Below are 25,867 nucleotides of genomic sequence, written 5' to 3' on the forward strand. Positions count from 1 at the left end.
AATAACCTAATTCCAGTTGATAGAGGACAATAGGACAATTTCGAGTCTTCAAGTAACCTTAGATGCAAGCTTTTCGCGTCTGTGAGAAAAACAAACGGCCACACAACTACAAGGAGGTCACGCAAAACCGCGCACGGGCGGATGTACGAACCACTTGTGCCGCAGCACCGCCTAAAACTGTGCCAGTTTCGTCAATTACTTGTGATTGCTTAACCACGAACATAAATACCACAAACTGCAGCGATTTGATTATGGTATTATTCATCAGGTAAATGTAAAAAAAAAAAAAAAAAAAAAAATGCTGCTGCTATTTCTAGCGCACCAGACACTTTACAGGAACCCTCAACATTCCGGAGCCAACATTTTGCAGTCGTCTGCTAGAAACGGAACCAGCTACCGGGGAGGCTCAGCACCATATCGAGACACGATGTGGCACCTACGTGATTTGCTCCCGTAAACTACCCGCATTTGACTGAAACACTGCAAAGGGAAGCGATGCACGAAATCATTAAGTGTTTTTGCGGCAAGCCATCCACGTTCCAAAGTACCGATTTCCACGACTGCGCGCTACATTTCATCATCCCGCCAAACCTGCTACCTTATTGAAAGACTGCACAGCTCTTAATTCAGCTCCAGGAGCACAAGGTGAAACGTTATGCAATAGGCGGTTGATATTGTTAAATTCATGTCTGATGTGCAATGTCACACCCATCGGCAGCTGTGAGATGTTAGTTTACGTAATATTGTGTCTCCCTTTGCTCGCATTGCTCATGAGGGATAGAACGTTGAGCTCTGGCTCCTTATCCACATAACTGCTAGAAGAGGAGGGTACACAAATTGGGGCACCAGTACTCAAAGGAGATCGCTTTTACAGTCGCGACAGCGCACGTATCTGGAGCTTATCCCAAATGTTTTGGGGCGAGAGGCAGAGAAACACCCTGACACGCCACACCCGACCGATCACACCCACATTCGCCACTATGGACAATTTCGTCTTCAAAGAACCTAACGTGCGTTCCTGTAATGTGGAATGAAGTGGCAGAAAACCCAACGCGAGCATGGGGAACACAAGCAAACTCCGACCCATGAAAAGTCAAGGTTCAAACACCAAACATCGGACCTGTGAGACAGATTTATTCATCACTAGTCCACCGTTGCTGTCTTAACATTTCCCAAGAACGTTGAAATGTAGAATTGTTGCTACAGCGCATGTATTACATGCCACCTTAAAGCCCCACTGTCACGAAATTGATGATTTTTAGTGTTTTAATAATGAAAAAAAAGGCAGCCAGAATGGACGCATCCATTTTTTCACTGCACAACATCATTTTGACGTATATGTCACTCCGGCCATCAAAATCCTTTGGATTTGTTTTGGAGAAGCAGGAAGTGACGTTAACAGCAGCAGCAGCGCACTCAGGCGGTCTCATGTCTTTATACTAGTTTTACCTGCTGGAAGCTAGCTCGTCGTTCCATCGTGTTAGCAAAATGGCGACTCGTTGTATTGCTGGATATTGTTCGAACACTCGGGAGAATGGATTTACTCTTCATACTTTTCAAAAAGACCTGGTTCGTTGTGAAAAATGGATTGCACGGGTGCAAAGGACGAGAGCTTCGTGGGTTCCAAATGACAGGTAGGCGTGTATAGAGCTACTAAAAAAAAAAGAAACAATAATCGTGGGGATGGGGGGCGTAATCCTCTCAGAACGTAAGAAAAGATCCGCATACGTAAGTCTGGGTTGCTAAATGTGTTGTCGCTCGCGGCTGAGTGCGCCATCGTCGTTGTTTGTCGGCCCGGCTGCGACTAGCCGATCACAGCTTTGGCCGGGCCGCTTTACCGCGTTGTCGTCGCTCGCGGCTTAGTGCGCCGCTCCCGAGCCACGCCAGCCGAAGCCGTGATCGGCTGGTCCTGGCCGCAGCGTTGTCGTCGCTCGCGGCTGAGTACGCTACATACTGTCAGTCACACTGTCGGGCAGTCGGTCGTTAGTTAGAAGTGATCCACATATCATCTAAACGATAGGGTAATATTACCCCAGTCACTTCACTCGATTGTGAGACGTTCTCCTTTTTCAAAAAGAGGTTCCGTGTCCCATAGCAGGTGCCGGTACGCGTTTTCAATGGCGAATGTCCCGGCGTAACACCTGCTGATGACGTTGCAGGAAATATGGCGACCACTTGGATGCCGAATGAGACTTTTGCAACTTTCCCCATGGATGACACGCTCTCCGCTCATGTTTATTTGTTCGTATGGACATTGAAGTGAATAATTTTATATGAATTTGTCATTACGATATCTATTTTAGAATGTTTATGGGCATGACAGTGGGGCTTTAAAGTGCAAGTGACCCCTAACATTATGCCCAGTTTGTATGCGGGTCACTGTGACACGATGATGATGCTGATGATAAAAAAAAAATGGGCATCGATCACGTCGACGAAAATTAAACACTAAAACGTTGACATTTGACCGTGACAATGGCCCACGGAGGTTGAAGCTGGCATCTTGAATTTGCAGCCGAGTGTGGCAGAATGTCGCCCCGGGGCGTCGGCACGCTAGCTAGCAGTGGTAAGCCCCCTTTTGCGTTCAAAACAAACACCTAGTTGTTAGTCAATTGTTTGAATCCAGGCAAACGCGCACAATCGTATTTAACACAAGGGCATTCGCGTGAATCTATAGTTGAACGTTTTAAATACGTTTAATTGGTTATTTAAAAAAAAAAAAAAACAGATTGGTAGCATCGCTGTTCGTTGCCAAGTGACGTTAGCTAGCTAGTAACGTAATTATTGTGTACGTGATTGAGGAAGAGAAAGAAGAGTCCACTCACACGCCAAAGGAACCTCGCTGCCGTCTTCTTCTGTTTTTCCCTCAAGACTGCTGTTGAGATGAAACGCCGACGTGTTAAAATTAAAAAAAAAAAAAAAAAAATCCTTAATTATGATTGACGTCGCCCGATGATGCCCGCGGCAATGGGGGACTTCATCACACGTAAGGACGGACGCCTGTGGCTCAAATAAAATTTCAAAAAAAGTGGGGTCTCAATGGCGGGGTTTCAGTTGGGGAGGCAACGCTCCCGAGGGGGTAACAAAAAACAAAAAAAAAAAAGGTGCACACACGCGTGGAATTGAAGGATGCTTTGTCCTGTGATTGGGAGAGGATGGGGGGTGGGTGAGCTTTCCCTTTTCCCTCACATCCACGAGTCGGTTACGCGCAGCACGTCCCGCACGTAAAACTTGTGCGTGTGTTTTATTCCCCCCACCCACCAGCGAGCACCACTAGCGGCTCGATCCGCACGTCCTCCTCCCACTCGGGCCAGCAGACGAGAAGCGAGCCGAGCGAGTTCCGATCCTGGCGACTGCGAGTGCAACGCTGGCGAACCGAGCCGAGGGAGGGGACGCGGCAGTTGATGCAGAATGCTGCGTTCAGGTTCGCTTGGGAAACAGGAGCTTTGAAGCACAAAGGTGAACCGTGGAGTGAGACTCGTGCAATTCCACCAAGAAAGGCCGAACTATATGCGTTTGATTGTAAAGTGAACACAAATGTTCAGTTTGACAGAGAGTTTTTATTATTCGAATTTCTAAGGAAATAGAAATGACTGAAAATTATGAAAAATTAAGCCATTGTCACTGCCCTCAAACGATTCTGGTGAATCAAAACCATAGGAAACAAAGAAACTCCCCCCGCCCCCGGGAGCAATATTAAAATATAGTCGAATAATACCCTAACGGGACAAGCCGACAGAAAAACAAGAATAGGCCCAAGCGGTCATGAAAAACAACCACTGAAGCCACCGTTAGCATACACAGATTTAACATGAACACTGCACCGAGGTTAAATAACCAATTCATCCATCCCTTTTCTTATCCTCACAAGGGTCACGAAGTTCTGTAGTCTATCCCAGCTGTCAAAGGGCAGGCAACAGGTTACACCTTGGACCGGTTTCCAGCCAATTGCAGGGCACATGGAGACAGACAACAGTCGCACTCACAATCACACCTATGGGCAATTTAGAGTGTCCAATCGATGCAAGTTTTTAGGATGTGCCCGGAGAAAACCCACGCAAGCGCAGGGAGAACATGGGCAAGAACTGTGAGGCCAACACTTTCCAGATGCGCCACTGTGCTGCCCTTTGCCGGTCTAAATACATTGAAGAAAATAAGTATTTGAACACCCCGCTATATTGCAAGTTCTACCGCTTAGAAATCATGGAGGGGGCTGAAATTTTCATCGTAGGTGCATGCCCACTATGAGAGAGATAATCCAAAAAGAAAAATCCCATAATCACAATGTATGATTTTTAAAAAAAATTATTTGTGATAACAGGGATAAGGTTCGTAAGAAGCATATCAAGGTTCTGGCATGGCCTAGCCAGTCTCCAGACCTAAACCCGATAGAAAATCTTTGGAGGGAGCAGAAACCTGTCTGATCTAGAGAAGATCCGTGTGGAGGAGTGGGCCATAATCCCTCCTGCAGTGTGTGCAACCCTGGTGAAACGTTTGACCTCTGTAATCGCAAACAAAGGCGACTGCACCAAATATTAACATTGTTTTTCTCAGGTGCTCAAATACTTATTTACTTATTATTTCACCGATTGGCGTTTTCGTCACACGAACCGAGAGTCGGCCCACCACCCTCCCCCACACACCTCGCCGATCCAGGAAGCCCCACTTTGGCCACCCAGCCCGGCACTTCCATTGCCTTTGAGTCGAGCGGAGGAGCGCGGCCATTGCCCAAACGAGCGTCTCCGCGACCGCATGCCAATGAGGTGCCCGGTGACAGGGTGGCATTGTGGGATGTGTGCGCGGAGCGGGGGGCGCCATGTGACATTCTTGAATGGGTTGCCGGAGAGGGGCGGGGGGGGGGGGTTAGCCAAGGGGTGTGGGGGGGGGGAGGATGGCAGCGCCCACAAAGCACCATTGAAGGCGAGTCGACTTGTCTCTGCTCTTCCTTCCCCTTCCGCGGAGGAGGCCGCTGCTTGGTACCGACTCAAAGGAAGGATTCTTTGCAAAGAATCGGCGAGAGGAGCGCGATTATCACCGCGTCACACTCCCTTCATCCCCTTAAATAGTGGCCGTTCTGTCCCAAAATTCTAACAAGTTTTCGAACCGGCACCTCGAAATGACGTATAATTAAGCTCGGCCGTCGTTTCAATTTGAGCCGTTCCGGTCCTGATTCGTCACTTCGATTCTGATTCCTTCACGGGGCTGAGTAAAAAAAAAAAAAAAAAAAAAGGTTGATAAAGGTAAAATTATAACCATACTCTGCTATACATAACCAAAATATTATATCTTTCCTTTGCTATGGTGTAAACAAGCGCAAGAACATTAGGAAAATGTTGAAATTGAATGAATATTCCTTTTACAAAACATTTTATGAAACACGTCCGATTTCCTTTGATAAATGTGCAAATTTACTTTTATCATTCACAAATATGCATCGCAACTGATCCCACTGATTGTACATAATTGGTGTTGAATAATATCTAATTTAAGATGAAACGAGATTTATAAACTAACTAATTTTTAAACCATTTACACATGTCCATATAAAAGCGAAATTTAATCCCTGTCTACACTTTTCAAACAAAGGAGAGTGCTATTAAACGTGTAAAGAAAAAAGTATTCACATGTCCTGTAAATATGTAAACTTCATACATGAAATTATGGATTTAACCCATACTTTTTTTGCAGTGAAGTTTGCTGACTAACATTAAATTGCTCTTTTTTTTTTTTTTTTTGGAACCCGCACAGTAAGTCACAGAGCTGTATTTTTTCATTCATTTTTTGTTTTCATTTCAAAGACGTTAGTCTGGTCTGTACTTGTTTATTTTTTCCCGATACTTTTCATCTTTTGGCCTGTACACGCGCATGCTGTCGTCTTCTCTGATCCAAACAATGTTGCATCTAATTAAAAATATTCCGTGTCTCTCCCCCCCCCCCCCCCCCCCGCACTTTGAAATTATCTCGCGGGCCTGATGGAACCTCCTCGCGGGCCGTTACCGGCCCACGGGTCATATGTTTGACACCCTTGATTTGAATAAAGGGTGTCCAAATTATGAATATCCATTTTCGTAACAGCATAAACAGCGTCAGCATAAACTAAAATGAACATTTGACTCGGGATCTTCATAACCAGTATCAATTTTAAACCTATAAACTAAACGTGTGTTTGAACTAACGGAATCCATTTAGCGGTAATCTTCATTATTTATTGTTACAGCATAAATTTAAATATCGCCGTTGTAAGCATGTATCCTTTTAGCTTGAAGGATACACACCTGAACTCAGCATTTTGGCACACGAAAAAAAAAAAGTAATATTTTGTCACGTAGAGTTGCTAGTTTGACCTCTGGTGAAGTTTTGGCTCAATGCGTAATTTTTTTTCTTTCATTTCTATAATATTTTTTGTAATGGGCGGCCTACTGGAGCATCTGGAAAGCATTGGCCTCACAGTTCTGAGGTCCCGGGTTCAATCCCAGTCCTCCCTGTGTGAGGTTTGCATGTTCTCCCCATGCCTGCGTGGGTTTCCTCCGGGCAATCCGTTTTCCTCCCACATCCTCACAACATGCAACATTAATTGGACACTCTAAATTGTCCCCAGGTGTGATTGTGAGTGCGGCTGATTGTGTTCGATGTGCCCTGCGATTGGCTGGCGACCAGTCCAGGGCGTACCCCGCCTCCTGCCCGTTGACAGTTGAGATAGGCTCCAGCACTCTCCGCGACCCTTGTGAGGATAAGCGGCTAAGAAAATGGATGGATGGATGTTTGTAATGTCTTTGACTCTGACTGTTTAGTGTGGAAAGACATTATGAACCTGATATTATTATTTACTTATTTTACAATACTGACAAAAGTGCAGTTCTTTTCAATGATTCTCTTCTTTTAGGTGATTAAAAAAGAATTTTAAATATGACTCAAATGTTCCTAATGGGGGCGGCACAGTGGAGCACCCGGAAAGCCTTGGCCTCACAGTTCTGAGGTTCCGGGTTCAATCCTGGACCCGCCTGTGTGGAGTTTGGCTGTTCTCTCACTCACCGCGACCCTTGTGTGGATAGGCGGCTAAGAAAATGGATGGGTGGATGTTAGTAATGTCCTTCACTGTGACTGTTTAGTGTGGGAGAATGAACCTCACTCGGTACACATAAAGTGCTTTTAGCTTAGCGGCCAGGACACTCAACTCTCAAGAACTAAGAACTGGGGGCATGCAAGTCCAAGACCAGTTTTTGCTGCAGTGCTCCGGAACACTAGTGTTAATGCGGATTTGTCTCATCAAGTTGTCACTAACGCGAAATCTGTTTTAAGTATTGTTGCCCTGTCAGACAGTTTCAGGCTGTTTCAGTTTGTGTGCTTATTATAAACACTAATGTGTCAAAAAGGGTAGAAATGTCATTTAATGATTTAAAAAGAAAATCAAATTATGTCGCTGGTCGCCGATGGCGTGGTGGCCCCGTTCGGTGCGGGCAGCTCGGGTTAAGTTCCCGAGTCTGGGTTTGAATGTCGAGCTCTGGTGTTCTTGCCGTGCTTGCATGGAATCAGATTTTGATTGTAATATAAAAACATATACGCTACAAATCTATAGGCCTTATGCTCAGGATTTATTATTTTTTCTCTCTCTCAAATTGGATTTGGATTTACCGCAGAATGTGGATCCACTTGTCAGCCAAGACTTTTGTTTGTTTCCTGCCATCTTGTGGTTAAAGTTAATAGCACATGTTCGGATATCTGAAGATGTCTGTCCTGTTTAGTCTTTCCTGAGAGTTGAAAGAAACAACGGAATGTGTCAGATTTTTAAGCAGCACTGCAATAGATTAAAAATAAAATAAATCGGGACGCAAGATGTTGACTTTCGGTATCGATGGAAAAAGTATCATTGAAGTATCACATTTACCATTGAGGAATTGAAGCCATTTTATCCATCCATCCATCCATCCATCCATTTTCTCAACTGCTTATCCTCACAAGGGGGTGCTGGAGGCTATCCCAGCTGTCGACGGGCAGGAGGCGGGTTACACCCTGAACTGGTTGCCAGCCAACTACAGGGCAAATAGAGACAAACAGCCACACCTATGGACAATTTAGAGTGTCCAATCAAGGCTGCATGTTTTTGGGATGTGGGAGGAAACCAGAGTGCCCGGAGAAAACCCACGCAGGCACGGGGAGAACATGCAAACTCCACACAGGTGGGGCCGGGGATCGAACCCGGGTCCTCAGAACTGCGAGGCCGACGCTTTACCAGCCGGCTCACCGTGCCGTCAATATTTAGTCCCCTCATCATATTTAAGCACAAAATTTATGGACGGATTTTGGTAGGGTAATTGTTTTTTCAAAAAACAAAACACTTTTCATATCTCAACATTATCATTTATGATCCATGACAAATTGCGGTGGCGCAGCCCCTTTGTGATATGAGAATTTGAAATTGTGGTCCAGATTTTAACCAAAAAAAAAAAAAAAAAAAAAATCATGGAAGTTGATACACATGATTTCCCTTCGTGGGCCTCATAAAATCATGCAGCGGGCCGGATCTGGCCCCCGGGCCTTCAGTTTGGCACCTGTGCTTTTGAAGTGTTTTAGAAATAAAACTTACATTGTCCAGATTTGAAAGAACATTTTATCTTGTCAACAGATGTTAATTTGTTGCACACCCCCCTTTTTTTTTTTTCCAATTTAAAGACATGTTTGTTGGCACGCAGTGTTTCACATTCACAAAGAACCTAATCATGACATGATTATGACTATTTATTATGTGACTCTTTATAAAATGAGAATTAAAAAAAAAAAAAAAAAGCGTTTTTATTAGTGGCCCATGTAAAGCAAGCGCGTTCATGGCAAAAGTGACCCGGTGGGCCTTACATCAAACAAGAGGGACGGCGTCAACATCGGACAGCGCCGTTTCTGTTTGCCAGCAAGAAGTCATTTTTGTAAGAGGTGGTATAAAAAGCCTGTGAATAAAAGCACAGCTAATGCGCTTACACAGGATTGCATTGATGCTGCGGCGGCAGTAAACAAGCGCGGTTGATCAACCCCATGTTTTAAACAACATTTCGACGTTCGTAACCATCATAAATGTCTAAAAATAAGTTAGCCGCCGCATAATCTGACAAAATGAACATCCGGCGGATCTTGAGATTTGAGTGGTGAGCATGTTTTGTGTGCGCGGCTGAGCTCATGCGAACATAAAATACAGTAAAAACTTCAAAAGAGCAAATTGTGGACTCACGTTGACTTTTGATGACAGAAGGTGTAGGTTTGCGGGTGTGAAACTCAAGGCACGGGGACCAAAATGCGGCCCGACGCAGGATGTTGTGTGGCCCGTGAAGGCAAATCCTATCCGTCGGCAAATTGTCATCCATCCATTTCCTTAGCCGCTTGTCCTCACAAGGGTCACCGGGAGTGCTGGGGCCTATCCCAGCTGTCAGCGGGCAGGAGGCGGGATACACCCTGAACTGGTTGCCACCCAATCACAGGGCACATAGAGACAGACAACAGTCGCACTCACAGTCACATCTAGGGGCAATTTCGAGTGTTCAATTAATGTTGCATGTTTATGGGAAGTCGGAGGAAACCGGAGCGCCCGGGGAAAACCCACGTAGGCACGGGGAGAACGTGCAAACTCCACACAGGTGGATCCGGGATTGAACCTGGGACCTCAGAACTGTGAGGCCAACACTTTCCAGCTGAGGCACCGTCCCGCAATTGTCATCCATCCATCTACCAATCCATTTTCTTAGCTGCTTATCCTCATAAGGGTCGCGGGGAGTGCTGGAGCCTATCCGAGTTGCCTTCGGGCAGGAGGCGGGAACCCCCTGAACTGGTCGCCAGTCAATCACAGGGCACATGGAGACAGACAACAGCCGCACTCACAATCACACCTAGGGACAATTTTAGAGTGTCCAATTAATGTTTTTTGGGATGTGGGAAGATACCGGAGTGCCCGGAGGAAAACCCACGCAGGCACGGGGAGAACATGCAAACTCCACACAGGTGGGTCAGGAATTGCACCGGAACCTCAGAACTGTGAGGCCGATGCGTTCCAGCTGCCCCACCGTGCTGCAATTGTCATGCGTCATAAATTAAAATGTTGAGCAAGCATTTTTATGTGACCAAACATGACCAGATGTTGAAAAACTAAATTTCTCTTGATTTCTGATTCCAAAACTACTGTAATTTCCGGCCTATAAGCCGTGAATTTTTTTTCACACGCTTTCAATCCTGTGTCTTATGCGGTGATGCAGGTAATTTGTGCATTTTTTTCCAACGGCCGCAAGGGGGCACTCGAGCGGAAAAGGTAAGAGTGAGACCGGTGGAATACACGTGCCGAGGAAGTAGCTTTTACCGGTCCGGCCCCGTTAGCGCTGCGCTAGCATGGAACTGCCGTGTCTCAGTGATTTTTACCAGTATGTTTTTTTAACCGGCGGTGCTAAGGTTAGCGTTAAACTCTCTGTGTATGTACCAAATGGTATTTCCTTTACAAATTGTAGTGGGTGAGGCATATAACCAGGTGCGCTCGGTAGGCCGGGAATTACGGTAGTTCATAAATTTTCAGTGTAAATATGATGAGCTGAACTCTCTCTTCGCCACCGCGAGCAGTCGAAGAAAAAGCAAGGCGGGCAGTTGCGCAAACAACTCGTCCGCCATGCCGCATGCTACCCACGCACAATGTCTCTTTAGTGCCCAAAATTCCAATTATAGATCACTGAAGACATAAGTTGTGAAGATGTTATGTTTTGGAAATTTTAAATCAGGGTGAGCGACGGACTTTCCATTTGGAAATAAATACATTCGATAAAAATCTCCCTCTGAAAGGACCATTTGTCTACGAAATGATGAACTGTATCAGTTTTGGTCTCATGACAAATTCTGTCACAAGAGTGCAACATAATCCTGAAATTCACAGATGTCAGACTCGAGGCCCGGGGGCCACATCTGGCCCACTGCATCACTTGCCGCTCGCCCGCAAAAAACAACATCACAAGCGTCGATTTCCACAAAGTCTTTCTAAAATTTGTACTAAAATGTTAAATTGTCAAAAGTAATAAATAACCTTGATATATTACAGGCATTTTTTGTGACTAAGTCCATTTTTGTAGCGACTTGAACAATACTTGACTCTTGAGTTTATGTAACAATATGACGAGGCGATTCACGTAAAATTAAAACGTATGTGGTCCCGAAATCATAATCGGGAAACCGTAACTATAACGTGGACTGCACACCCACACACATTTGTACAATACAATAATCCATACTGTACTGTACTGTATACATTACAAGTGAGGTCGAGCTGTCCTCTAGAGGGCAGTGTTGCTTTTTAATTCTGAGGAATTACTGTACGCATACTGTACGGTACAGTATACATAAACCTCTGTACTGTTCAAAATGGTTTGGGGATATTAAAAGATGAACTAATAACATTAAAAAAAATCCACTTTTAATGTGACCTGTACAACATGGTTGAAAATTAATGTTTTCATAGCAATAAACAAATGAGATCATGCGGTTGCACAAGTGTTATACCCTCAACGACACACCCGTTAACAATTAAAGGCGTCCGATTAACCCCAAACCAAGTGTTCCATCCATCCATTTTCTTGGCCGCTTATCCCCACAAGGGTCACCCAGCTAGCTTCCGGCGAAAGGCGGACTACACCCTGAACCGGTCGCCGGTCAGTCGCAGGGCAAGTATCAATACCATCAACTGAGCGGGAATCAATCCCAAGAGTCAGGCCATCAGTGACACGGTTTACAAAATAAGCCGAGATCCACAAAAAGGTTCCACGCCATCTCGCTAATCTCATTTTTCAAAAGGCGTGTGCCGAGTCTCGTTTAAAACACTTGAATGTGATTGGATCATTCGGATCATAACCAGATGCCCAATTATAGGATGGTGTGCAGAGTTGAGCCTCCAGTTTATTTGCAAAAGTTTTTTCATATCTTTATGCCAATTGGTCTTTGTGTGTGTGTGTGTGTGTGTGTGTGTGTGTGTGTCGGCTTGACACACTTTTGACACACGCACATTCTCAGTTCCGACACACCCACCTTGAGCAACCTGGGAGTTTGTGTGCAACCACCCAATAATTATGACTCATCAAATAGTGAGGCTGGCTGTGAATAATCGAGCATGGAATTTTCCAGAAAAGTTGTGAATTTTACGCGAATTCATCGGAAAAATACCGCACAATTGAAATTTAAAAATGCCGTCGAGGATGTCTTGTTGCCGGTGGGACGGGCGCTGTTCTCCATCAAATGCGCGACACTCCGGAGGAGAGCAAGACTTTTTTTTTTTTTTTTAATTCTGTATGAAATAAATCCAATACAAGTAATGTAATCAGAATACTGTCCTTATGATTGAACATGTTTGGTGGTCCATCAATTAAAATTGGTAGTTTTCGATCAGATGACCAACAATAACGCCCCGTTAATTATTTTCAAAGGGTGGGAGAGTCCGACGCCCGGCCCCCGTCCGCCATTTTGTCTGGCTAATGTTTGTGCGTCTGGAGTATCTTCGCATTTTTCGCCCTCCTTTTTAAACATTATCGCCCCAAATGAAGAAAGCCGTGTCGTTTAGCAATGCTTCTCTAACCAAAACAAAATCTATTACCATGGAAACGAAGCTCAAGATCATAAAAAGATTGGAGAAAAGAGAGATAGCAACACCACCGAGGCTTCAGTCGGTCGACCGTGGTGACAATTATTAAAGACAAAGCCCGTATTTTAGCGCATGTGATGAACGGTTCCAGTCCTATGTCGGATACACTGATCACAAAACAAGGTTCTTTGGTACTGGTCTAGATGGAGAGGATTGAAGACCAGGTTCCTTTGCAATAGCTAAGCGCAGCCTCCCGTTCTTCGTCTCCATCCGCTAATGCTCAGTACAGTACATTTTAGACAAAGTATTTTGAACTAAATCCCGACTTTAACGGCGGAATCCGACTTAAGTCGAAATTCGAGTCAAGTCGCTACCGTCGGAACGGATCTCAGTCGTGGACCGAGGACTCCCCTGTGCAGATGATTCCTACCCCAGAGGAACCTGCCTTAAAGTTTTGATGCGCCTATTTTATAATATCAAGTTTAGTTGCGTTCACTCTGTTTGTCTGGTTTGCTCATGAGCACTTTGAGTGCTCCGCAAATGTAGCCTAAATAGCCACAGGTAAGCTACGCTAACCCTGTTTGCAAGCCTTCCAGATCAAACCAGGCAACACGGACGAGCGCGCCGCTCAGCCATTGCGATCAACAAGTTAGTGCAGCTGCGCCGCGTGTTGTGTAACAGGAGACGCATAACTGGGCCAGCTCCCCCGCAGCAGACACACGGCCCAGCGGCCGGCCGGGAGCACGGCCGACGATCGGGTGACAAACGTGGCAGTCCGGTTTGTCGTCCCGGCACGGGGCAGAGATCGGCGCTGTCACAATTTACAGTTACATATCAACTTGGAAAATTGAACAACAAAAAAAATAATAATAATCCAATGGAAACCTACAAATACACCCCAAAATCAGAAGTTGAACCTCTATCATTAATGATGTCATTCTCGACTGCAGGTCAGTAAGCATATCAAGGAGACGGTCTATGATTAGATTTTTATTTGTCTTATTTTTGTTTGTGTGTGTGTGATGTTATTACGAACGGATGTAAGTGAGTCAAAATGCACAGAAATGCAGTAATGCTCCTCTCTCCATCCCTCTTGCTACTTAGGATGAGTACAAGAACGGTATATTCACAGCCTTGATGCACCTTTGCTAGCGATCACAGCTTAAAGTGCCACTGTCGTGAAATGCATGTTTTTTTTAGTATGTTATTCATGAAAAAAACAAAGTCGAGATGGACCCGAGCGTTTTTTTCAAAACGTGATTTTGACGTACACGGCTTTTTGTAACTCCGGCCGTGAAAGTCCTCTCGAGGGATTTGTTTTCGAGAAGAAGCAGGAAGTGACATACATGGCAGGACCCCCCACCCCTCAAGTGGGCCGCGGTGGCTCATGTCCGGCGCGGAAGTGGGCGTTCATCACCGCCGCGCGCAGGTTTATAGGGCGGGGAGGTGGTTTGGCTGTGATCCGCATATCATCTAAATATGGCTCGAAACAAAAGAGTGATATTTCCCCGGACACTTCACTCGGTTGTGAGATGTTCTCTTCTTTGAAAAGAGGTTCCGTGTCTGAAGGGGCGTGTCCCACAGTAGGGTCCACAGCGTGTTTTCAATGGCGAATGTCCAGGGTGATGTCACGGACAGTAAATGCAGCCAACATGGCGGCCACTTGGATGTCGAATGAATATTTTAGAATGTTTATAGGGATGACACTAGACCTTTAATGTCCTTTTGAATATGATATCGTAAAGACGGCACAGCAATCGGGCAGTTTCGCTAGATCCTCTTAAGAGCAACTCTCAAGCTTCACCAGGTCGGATGAGGAGAACAAACGTAAAAGCGCTTTCGGATATCTCTAGAGATCGGAATCGAGTCTGGGTTCTGGCTTTGACCGCTCAAAGACCTTCACAGAGGTGTGCTGAACCCACTCCTTTAATGACTTGGCCATCTGCTTGGGGTTGTCATCCAGATGAAAGATGAACCGTTATCCTAGTCTGACCTGAAGAGTGCTCCGGAGCAAGGTATTATCGCTCAGTTTAGATGTGGGTCCAGTTCTAAGCGTCCTGACGGTTCAGAAAGGTCTTCCATGTAGGGACGACGGTGGTCGCAGTGGTCATTGAAAGCTTTATCGGGTTTTTTTTTTGTCTCAAAGGGGTACTGACGACCTCCTTCGACGCCGTGGTTGGTCGAAATCCGCCGTCAGATCCGGGATCTTACAGTTGGGTGCCGGTCCAAATCATCTCACATCCCACTATCACTATCTCAACATCATTTTCAATAATTGTATTTTCAGTGTAACTTTTCAATGTTGATAATTCAACTGGCTAGAATTCGCTGTCTGAAATTCACCGTCTGTGCCACCAGACAGGGTTATTTCAGATCAGAACCAGACAGCCAATCGCATTTACGCTTTCTTAGTCACGTGACATCACATACGAAGAAAGCACAACTGCGATTGGCTGGGTGTTGGGTTCTGACCTGAAGTAACCCTGCCTGGTGGGACAGACGGTGAATTTCAGACAGCGAATTGTCGCCAGTTCGATTGTTAACATTGAAAAGTTACACAGAAATACAACTATTGAATATTTGATCACTTTACATTTCAAATTCAAATCCTTGTGGCTCATATTTCCTTCCATACTGTCGAAACATCTCGAGGATGATCGGCGGAAAGAAGTCGCGCCTGCGCCCAAAATTTTGAGAATTTGTTTGTCTCCGTGTGCCCTGGGATTGGCTGGCGACTATTCAGGGTGAACCCCGCCTCCTGCCCGTTAACAGCTGGGATAGGCTCCAGCGCTCCCCGCGACCCTTGTGAGGATAAGCGGCAAAGAAAATGGATGAATGGATGGATTCAATTGAAATTGATTGCACATAAAACGGTTAACCTACAGTTTAAAAGCAACTAAAGATTAAATCCAACTTTTGTGCACTAAAAAGTTAAATATAACCGAACTGTACAGGCCAGGGTTGTCAAACGCATTTTTGTCGCAGGCCGTTATGACTGTGAAACCATAAAAAAAAAAATTATCTTAATATTTACACTTGAAATTTATGAACTAGTCTGGGAATCAGAGATTAGGAGTAATGAGTTTTTTCAGACAGTATTCACATTTGGCAAACTTTTAATTTCTCTACATTATCTTTTTATATGGGCCAGCTGGTAAAGCGTTGGCTTCACAGTTCCGAGATCCCGGGTTCAATCCCGGATCCGCCTGTGTGGCGTTTGCATGTTCTCCCCGTGCCTGTGTGGGTTTCCTCCGGGCACTCCGGTTTCCTCCCACACCCCAAAAACATGCAGCATTAATTGCACCTAGGTGTGATTCTGAGTGTGACTGGGATAGGCTCCACCGCTCCGGCGACCCTTGTGAGGATAAGTGGTGAAGAAAATGGATGGATGGATGGATGGATGGATGGATGGATGGATGGATCATTTATATGACAATTTGAAATTTTGGTCCAGATTTCCCAAGGAATCGTGGAAGTTGACACGGATGATTTGCCTCCGCGGGCCACACAAAATCACGCGGCGGGCCGCATCTGGCCCCCGGGCCTGGAGTTTGACACCCGTGCTACAGGTGGCGATTATTTCGGAGCCCGAGTACCACCAGTGGCACCAGTACCACACTTTGCACTTGCAGGGTCTACTGTACATAATGTAAAACAGGCTCATCTCTTTCGACCTATTTGGGAAACGAAACGTAATCGCGAATTTAGAAACGTTATCCAGAATCATCTCTTTTCGCAATATTCCATCATCATCTTGCATTGTTGCGTTTATAGTCTGCACGGGTTACAATAACAGTACCAGGGTGGTGGCCACTCATCCCTTTCCTGGCCTTCTAAAATAATCTACACGTACACACACGCAGCAGACGCCGATGTCCTCTTTTTTCATATCTCCACAGTTGCACTACCGGATGACGCACTCGGGTGGGCCGTGATCCTTTGTGTCGTTTCCCCCCCCCCCCCCCTTTCCAGGCCAAAGTTAAGACAGGAAACTATATTTATTATTGCATCCTCTTTATTTTCATGTTTATCTCTGCCTGCCCGCTACCTGCTGAACACATCGCAGCAATCGCGTCCGTCCCTTCGTCCCTCCTCGCTCGTTTTTGCGTCGGCGAACGCGCAAAATAAAGATTGTTCCGCGCGGCGTTGCGCGTTCTTCTAACACAATCGGTTCGACAAGCTCGCGCGCGTCCGGAATAGTTTGTTTGTGAAAAGAGAAGATTTGGCCAAACGACAGAATTATTTGGAAGGAAATCACGACAGATTTCAGAAACTTTGCGACGCGCGTCGCGGGATTGGCGCAAAGTCTGTTTACAAAAAGACGAATGCCCGTATGAGCAATATGTACAGTATTTGCATACTCATGCAATTATAACGTAGTTATATATATATATATATATTTTTTTTTTTTTTTTTTTGCCTGGTATCGTGCCGAGGCATGCGTGGTATCTTGGCAGAGTGGCGAGGGCATGCTTTTTCTCAGAAGAGGAAGTGACAATCGAGTTCAATTACGTCGCCCTTCAGCGTTACACAAGGAGAGATGTGGTATGAAGCAAAGGAAAGTACTGTAATTTAAAATTTTAATATAGTGGTGCCTTGAGAAAAAAAAAAATGACCCGACTTACTACTTTTGCGGGATACGAGCTGTCGATCGGATAACTTGTTTTTTTGCGTTGACTTGCAAGCGCCAACTGTTGTCAAATGGCAGAAAACCCAACTTGACTCACTTCACAGTAAGCAGTACTTTTGCAAATTGTTCATTATTTTAAAAAATAAAAACATTTTCAAGATGTTTAATGCCACTCCCAGTTGATGTTTAATTTTGGACTACCATAAGCGCAAAACTAGATTAATTTCCGTAAGCATATTCTGCTAGCTTTGTACTAATGCTAACACATGAGGGGAAACGTTCATAACGCGTCACGGAAGTACTATTTGAACACCAGCGGTGCAGCAACACACTGAGACATGTAACAGAACAGTACTCGCACTCATGGATTACTTATCCTCTGTGAGCAGTTGAGACAATCTGAGACATCTATACTGGTCATGTACAGCAGGGGTATCAAACTCATTGTAGTTCAGGTTTCCCTCAGAGGGCCGTTATGACTGTGAAAGCATAAAAATCTTAAATACCTTAAATACAAACCTAAAAATTTTGGTCCAGATTTGAACAAGAACGACGGACGTTGACGTACATGATTTGCCATTGCGAGCCACGTAAAATCAAGATGCGGGCCGGATCTGGCCCCCGGGTCTTGAGTTTGACACCTGTGATGTACCGTATATATATATATATATATATATATATATATACGGGTCCTTCAATTCTTTTCAATAGAAATGTTTAAATCTCAATGCAAGATTTATTAATTCGATTTAGTCGGCACGGTGGGCGCAGCTGTACGACGTTGCCCTCACAGTTCTGAGGACGGGGGTTCGAATCCTGGCCCGAGCCTCTGTGGAGTTTTTTTCAGGTTCTCCCCGTGCCCGTGCAAGTTTTTACCGGGCGCTCCGGTTTCCTCCCACGTTGTGAGTGTTGTCTGTCCCCGTGTGCCCTGCGATTGGCCAGAGACGGTTCAGGGTCCACCCCGCCTCCTACTCCTGCGACCCTCGTGAGGATGAGCGGCTCAGAAAGTGGATGGATGGATATTATACTTTGGCATTTGGCATCTCCACGTCGGACTGTTTTACTGCCAGTGCTATCCCCTCCTCCCCCCTTCCTCTCCTGCTTGGAGAATCGGCTAGGTGGCGATGACCCGAGGTGGACCACCTCCCCGGCGGTTTCTGCGTGGTCCTGAAGAAGAACCACCTGCGCCGCTTCATCTAGTCCCCCCCCCCCTCACGGGCTTCGTGTGTGTCCCAAAAACACCTCAACAAAAGGAGAAATGGCTGAATATAGCGACAAAGTTGCCAAGTCGGCAACACCGAGGAGCCACTCACTTCCTCAGACGACCCAGCTCGGCCCCGGTTGCCACGGTAACGAACGTCGCGCTGTGCATTTCCACACAAAACCGAATGAGTTTGAACTATTTGTTTGTTTGTTTTTGTTTTTTTTTTTTTTTAGCAAATTACTAAAAAAAAAAAAAAGGTAAATATAGTAAACATTATGTGAATTCTAAACACATTTTTCAAATTAAACACTTTTTGGGGCAAAAACATTCAAAACAAATTTCCCAGTCACGAAACACAGTTTACATTGTGATACACTAGAGTTGCAAAATTGTAGACACCCGCAGGAAACTGTGAGCACAACTCCAACTCAGCTGCCATTTTTTTTTTTTTTTTTTTACGCAAAACAACTAAAAATTGAAACCAAACACGTTCCCAAATGACGCGATCGGACGGGCCGGGCCAGATAAAATCTATTTCGGAGCGCACACGCGGCACGTCTGCCGCCGCCAACCACGGACGCAAGCGGACAAACGGGCGGAGGAGGAGGAAGAAGGATAGGAAGAGGTCGAGGAAGCCCGAGAACAATCAGCCCTGATGAAATTTGGGCAACTATTGTACAACGCCGTCCCTTGTTTATGCGATGAAAAGCAGGGACAAAGAGTCCATCCCGATTTCAAAAGATTCTCTGTGAATCATCAGGAGGGTTGTTATGAAAGTACTAAATGCACAGCTCAATTTGACCATGATTATTATAATTTGTTTTTCCCCCAAACGCATTTAGAACAAATAATTTTTTTGTTGACTGCATGCCCTGGATGCCGCGTCCTAAATTACATTACGCGGCCTACAGTACATATTTTTACTCGCTGTGTGCATGATCCGAACCCGCTGTTTTGGTTTCAAATGAATGACAGCTGAAGGCGGTCTTGGGTTTTCGGTAAACGAAATTGGACCTTTTTGGATTTGTTTCAAGAAAATGGGCGGAGTTTTCAAGAAATGTGTCTTAGCAGCACTTCAAATGGTGCCAGGTGTGTGCTGACTCCCCGTTTGACATGTATTTTCGTTGTTTGAATCATTTGGGAAAACAACCACACCCCCTATCTTTGCTATCAGAAAAACCGAGTATTTAGCAAGGGGTGTGTAGACTTTTTATGTCAGGGGTGTCAAACTCATTTCTGTCACGGGGCCACATAGTAGTCACTGTTTCCCTCAGAGGGCCAATATGAATGTGAAACCCAAAAAATATTTAAGCCATCCATCCATTTTCTTCGCCGCTTATCCTCACGAGGGTTGCGGGGAGTGCTGGAGCCAGCTTTCAAGGGGCAGGAGGAGGAGGTACACCCTGAACTAGTTGCCAGCCAATCGCAGGGCACAGAGAGGCAAACAGCCGCACTCACAATCACACCTACGGGCAATTTAGACTGTCCAACTAATCTTGCATGTTTTTGGGATGTGGGAGGAAACCGGAGTGCCCGGAGGAAACCCACGCAGGCACGGGGAGAACATGCGAAGTCCACACAGGCAGGTCTGGGATTGAACCCGGGACCTCAGAAGTGTCATATAAATGATCCATCCATCCATCCATCCATCCATCCATCCATTTTCTTCACCACTTATCCTCACAAGGGTCGCCGGGAGCGGTGGAGCCTATCCCAGTCACACTCACAATCACACCTAGGTGCAATTAATGTTGCATGTTTTTGGGGTGTGGGAGGAAACCGGAGTGCCCGGAGAAAACCCACACAGGCTCGGGGATAACATGTAAACTCCACACAGGTGGGACTGAAGCCGGGACCTCAGAACTGTGAGGCCAACGCTTTACCAGCTGACCCACCGTGCCGCCAATATTTAATCCCCTCATCATATATACGCACAAAATTTATGAACGAGTTTCGGTAGGGTAAATGTTTTTTCCAAAAAAAAAACAACACTTTTCATATTTCAACATTATCATTTATGATCCATGACAAATTGAAACCGAACTTCATGGAAGTTGACACACGAGATTTGCGTTGGCGGGCGGCATAAAATCATGTGGTGGGCTGCATCTGGCCCCCCGGGCCTTGAGTTTGACACCCGCGTCGTACACTCTTCCGGGATGGAGTTCTGTAAAATTTTTCTATCTGTGGGGTCGTCTGCGTTCATCCGGAGGTCCGGTACCCACGAAGGCTGGAAAGTTCGAATTGTCAAAATGGCTTCGTGTGATGGAGATTTAAGATTCCGGCGGTTCCAAGTGGGTACCAACGAAGTAATTACCATAATTTCCGGCCTATAAAACGCGACTTTTTTCCAGACGCTTTCAACCCTGCGGTTTATGCGGTGATGCGGCTGATTTGTGCATTTTTTTCGAATGGCCGCAGGGGGGCACTCGAGCAGAAAAGGTAAGAGTGAGACCGGTGGAATATATGTGCCGAGGAAGTGACTTTTACCAGTCCGGCCCTGTTGCTGCTGTGTTACTGGCGTGTCTCAGTGATATTTACTGGTAAGTTTTATTTTAACCGGCCCTGTTAGCATTACCGCTAGTGTGTGCTAGTGTTAGCGCGGTGCTAGCATTAGCACTGTGTACCATATCTCGTGTTTCAATGTGGCTTTGTTTCAATGTGGGCACTTGCGGCTTTTACACAGCCGCGGTATATGTATGTATGTACCAAATGGTATTTCCTTTACAAATGTACTGGGTGAGGCTTGTAACCAGGTGCACTCTGTAGGCCGGGAATTACGGTACACAGTTTTCTATAACTAGTGACATTAGTTGCCATAATGGTATATTAAAGTAGTACTATTAGGAAGGACAAAAAAGCACTCGCACATCGACCTGAAGCTGGATATCAAAGGTGTGTTACTGCCGTATCTCAGTAATATGGTATGTTTTTTTTTTTCTTCTTTTAAACGGCCCAGCGCTAGCGTTCGTGTTAGCGAGGCGCTAGCATGGCGGTGATAGCATTAAACTCTCTGTGTGCATTCTTTCTTGGTAAATAGCTCGTATTTTAATGTCGTTTTCAACGTGGGCACTTGCGGCTTTTACACGGCTGCGGTGTATGTATGTACCAAATGGTATTTCCTTTACAAATGTACTCAGTCAGGCTTGTAACCACGTGCGATCTTTAAACCGGGAATTACGGCACACAGTTTTGTCTAACTAGTAACATTAGTTGCCACAATGGTATATTAAAGTTGTACGATTCTTCTTCTTTTCCTTTCAGCTTGTCCCGTTAGGGGTTGCCACAGCGTGTCATCTTAGATGAATGCACATTTGTTTGGCACAATTTTACGCCGGATGCCTTTCCTGACGCAGTCAGGACAAAAAAGCACTAGTACATACACCTGAGGCTGGATTATCAAAGGCGTGTTACTGCCTGTACCAGTGATATGGTATGTTGTTTTTTTTTAAACCGGCCCTGTTAGCACTGCGTTAGGATTAGCGTTAGCGCGGTGCTAGAGTCAGTGTTAGCGAAGCGCTAGCATGGCGGCGCTAGCATTAAACTCTCTGTACCGTCTTTCTTGGTAAATAGCTCGTGTTTCAATGTCGTTTTCAATGTGGGCATTTGCGGCTTTTACGACGGCTGCGGTACCAAATAGTATTTCCTTTACAAACTTACCGGGTGAGGCTCATAACCAGGTGCTCCGTAGGCCGGGAATTACGGTAGTTGATCAAAGAGTGACTCTGCTTACTTTTGTCTGTAACTGTACATGTTTGGTTTTGGTCATTCGATTAGCTAAAATATTTTACAGCTATAGCGTGACAAGCGAGTATTAATTGTGCTGTACTTCCTTCGCCATCATGAGACTTTTCATGAAAACATTCATTGTTTTGAACTGTATTTAAAAAAAAAAACATTAAATATTTCCTTTCAAGTCATTAAAAAAAAATCGCAGAAAAATATGAATGAAACGTGAGAATGTGTTATTATGCGCGTTCCCGCTTCGAGTTCCGGTCCTTTAGAATACCCGAGTCATCGAAATGAGAGGAACTCGATCGAAGAACCCTCCGTCCCTGATTGAAAGGAAAACTTCTACTTTTCAGGATTTGCCGTACACGAGCCGCAAAAAGCCACTCGAGAGGATTTTGGCAGCACCTCGGGCGTCCCACCCAGTCGCCCGCAAAGTGCTTTGAACGGGCGATAGAACAGTACCGCAATGAAGACTTCAACCCGCAATAAAAACCACCTCCATTGTTTTACTAGTAGTGCACTTAGCGGACCGTTCTCGAGGCTCCACGCAGGTTCCCCGTTGCCGGGGAAATGGCTGGAGGTGGCGAAAAGCACTCGGCGCCAGCTGACTGACTTCCCTCCTTTTCGTCTCCGTGCAGAGCGAAACACCCCCCCCGGTGCTCTGCGGTTGCGACGGGGAGGGCGGGCGAGGCCGGACAACGGCGTCAGCCAACGCCGGGCACGCTCACAATGCCGAGCCTCTCGAGCCCCAAACAGAGAAGCCTTTCTGGTGGTCCGAGTGTGGCGCCGATCACGCGTGTGCGTTTTCTCTCCGCTCGAATTATGCGGCGGGGAAACACGTGCGAATTCACGTGCTAATCGGGGGGGGGGGGGGGGGGGGCGACGTAGGGGCGTGAGATTGGTCTCGCAAAAATGGGGGCAATGCAATGTTGTGAATACATAATTCTATTCATGAAGTTATTGATGGCTAATGTATGAACGGTATGTTGGAGTTTCTCCGAGCGTTTGGATGGGGCCTCAAGGTTTCGGTGATCTCCAATCGATACAGAGCTACAGTAAATCCATCCATTTTCTAAGCAGCTTATCCTCACAAGGGTCGCAGGGAGTGCTGTAGCCTCGCAGGCCACATAGAGACATACAGTCGCACCTCGGGGCAATTTAGAGTGTCCAAATAATGTTGCGTGTTTTTTGGAAACCGGAGTGCCCGGAGAAAAGCCACGCAGGCACGGGGAGAACATGCAAACCCAACACAAGCGGGGCCGGGATCGAACCGGGGACCTCAGAAATGTGAGCCCAACGCTTTCCAGCTGAGCCACCGTGCCGCTACTCTGCCAGTTAATAGTAAAATTGCATCCATGGCTATGACTGAAGAGCTGCTAACCTATAGAAGTTCACTTCGAGCACAATTTGTCTGAATTTCCATATTTTGTAAATTATGTCAGGAATATTACCACGGCACAGTTATTGCAGTATACACATGTGATAGGATGAAAAAAAAATCTGTGTACTCTTCAGTTGTACAACATAATTTTGATATGATTGTATTAATTTATGAATTTATGAACTCCACACAGGCGGGGCCGGGATTGAACCCGAGTCCTCAGAACTGTGAGGCCAACGCTTTACCAGCTGCTCGTAACAATCATACAAGTGTAAAAATAAGTTGTCTATGTAAGAAAAAAAAAAAAAACTTACTCACCCATATAATGTGTGATGGATGTATACCGCTCGAACACCCTGTAAAATGAATTCAAAAATGAGTTTGTAATTATGTTATGCATGTGTGAAAGCAATTGCCGAACATCTGTGAAAAGATAGAACTATGTAGTGGTGAACTGAATGATTTTTATGGGGGGCATGGCTACAGTGGGGCCCAGTGAAACATCATTTTATGTATCAGTGGTATTTCTGTCAAATAAGTGACATTCTATGTCCGTAGAGCTAGTTTCTGGAGCTGCTCCTCTGCATCGAGAGGATCCAGATGAGGTGGCTGGTGGATCTGATCCGGACGCCTCCCTGGTGAGCTGTTCCTGGTACGTCCCACCGGAAAGAGACCCCGGGGACCACCCAGGACAAGCTGGAGAGACGAAGTCTCCCGGCTGGCCTGGAAACGCCTCGGGATCCCTCCGGAAGACCTGGAAGAAGTCCAGTTCTTTTGTTCCATTATCCTCTACATTTAGTTGCAAGTTAAATTTTTGTTTACATGTTACATACTTTCTGTGCAAATAAAAAAAAAAAGTGTCCCCCCCCACCCCCTCATTATTGCTTGTTTAAAGTTATTCTGCACTTTTGTTAATAAAAAAAAGTTTACAAGGCTGGGGGCCGAGTCGCTACAGATTCGGCAAGGCACTCCCAGCCTAGCATACTCTACAAGGCTAAAGCATATCTTTTAAGAAAAAAATAAATATATTTCTTAAATGATTGAATTATATGAACTATTTAAACTATACATGTATTTCTACTATGCAGTTTATTTTCAGGAAAAGCTAAAAAAATCGCTTAAAAAGTATTTTTTTTAGGCTTGGAACGCATGATTTGATTTTCCATTCATTGTAATGGGAAAAGGTGCTTTGGTTTTCGAACATGTTGGTTTTCAATCATGCTTCTGGAACGGATTGTGTTCGAGAACCAAGGCACCACTGTATGAGCGGAGAGCGCGTCATCCATGCGCAAAGTTGCGGAAGTCTCGTTTGACATTCAGGTGGCAGCCATATTGGTTGCATCTTCTGTCCGTGATGTCACGCCGGGACATTCGCCATTAAAAACACGCTGTGGCACCGACTGTGGGAGATGAACACGCCGCTTCTGACACGGAAGCTCTTTTCAAAGAAGAGAACATCTCATAACTAAGTGAAGTGACCGGGGGCAATATTACCTTATCGTTTCGAGCCATATTTAGATGATATGCGGATCGCGGCCAAACCGCATGCAGCCAAATCGCCTCCCTATCCGATCCACCTCTGCGGCGGAGATGACCCACCGCGACGAGCCACCCCGGCGCCTCCGCGTCCGCCGATCACAGCTTCGGCCCGAGGTGGCACATTGACACGTTTAGCACCCCTGATGTACGGATTACGTTCCCCCCGAAATATTGTTTTTTTTTAGTAGCTGTAAACAGGGTGGCACGGCGGCTCATCTTACACTTCTGAGATCCCGGGTTCAATCCCAGACCTGCCTGTGTGGACTTTGCATGTTCTCCCCGTGCCTGCGTGGGTTTTCCTCCGGGCACTCCGGTTTCCTCCCACATCCCGAAAACATGCAACATTAATTGGACACTCTAAATTGCCCGTAGGTGAGATTGTGAGTGCGACTGTTTGTCTCTATGTGCCCTGCGATTGCCTGAAGACCAGTTCAGGGTGTACCCCGCCTCCTGCCCGTTGACAGCTGGGATAGGCTTCAGCGCTCCCGCGACCCTTGTGAGGCTAAGCGGCTAACAAAATAGATGGATGGATAGCTGTATACACGCCTACCTGTCATTTGGAACCCACGAAGCTCTCGTCCTTTGCACCCGTGCAATCCATTTTTCACGACGAACCGAGTCTTCTGGAAAAACCTGAAGAGCGAATCAATCCTCCCGAGTGTTCGAACACTATCCAGCAATAAAACAAGCCGGCATTTTGGCTAACACGAAGGAACAACGAGCTAGCTTCCAGCAGGTAAAACTAGTAGAAAACAGACGAGACCGCTCGAGTGCGCTACTGCCCTGTTCGTCACT

The 25,867-nt window shown here is 45.8% G+C and overlaps 1 protein-coding gene across 7 annotated transcripts in view; it reads right to left on the reverse strand.

Moving 5' to 3' along the window:
- Positions 1–23,867, reverse strand: part of rnf24 (ring finger protein 24) — a 67,484-nt gene extending 43,617 nt beyond the window's left edge. For 3 of the 7 annotated variants that reach the window (XR_009796295.1, XR_009796294.1, XM_061828753.1), the window contains exon 1: positions 2,826–3,424. The gene's annotated coding sequence lies outside the window, so the exon portion shown is untranslated. Of the gene's footprint in view, positions 1–2,825; positions 3,436–23,851 lie in introns of those variants that run through there. The other 4 variants (XM_061828752.1, XM_061828754.1, XM_061828755.1 and 1 more) reach the window with 4 other exon arrangements.
- Positions 23,868–25,867: the final 2,000 nt, after the last annotated feature.

The sequence above is a fragment of the Syngnathoides biaculeatus genome, chromosome 9 (genome assembly GCF_019802595.1).
Source record: "Syngnathoides biaculeatus isolate LvHL_M chromosome 9, ASM1980259v1, whole genome shotgun sequence".
NCBI classification, from domain to species: Eukaryota; Metazoa; Chordata; class Actinopteri; order Syngnathiformes; family Syngnathidae; genus Syngnathoides; species Syngnathoides biaculeatus.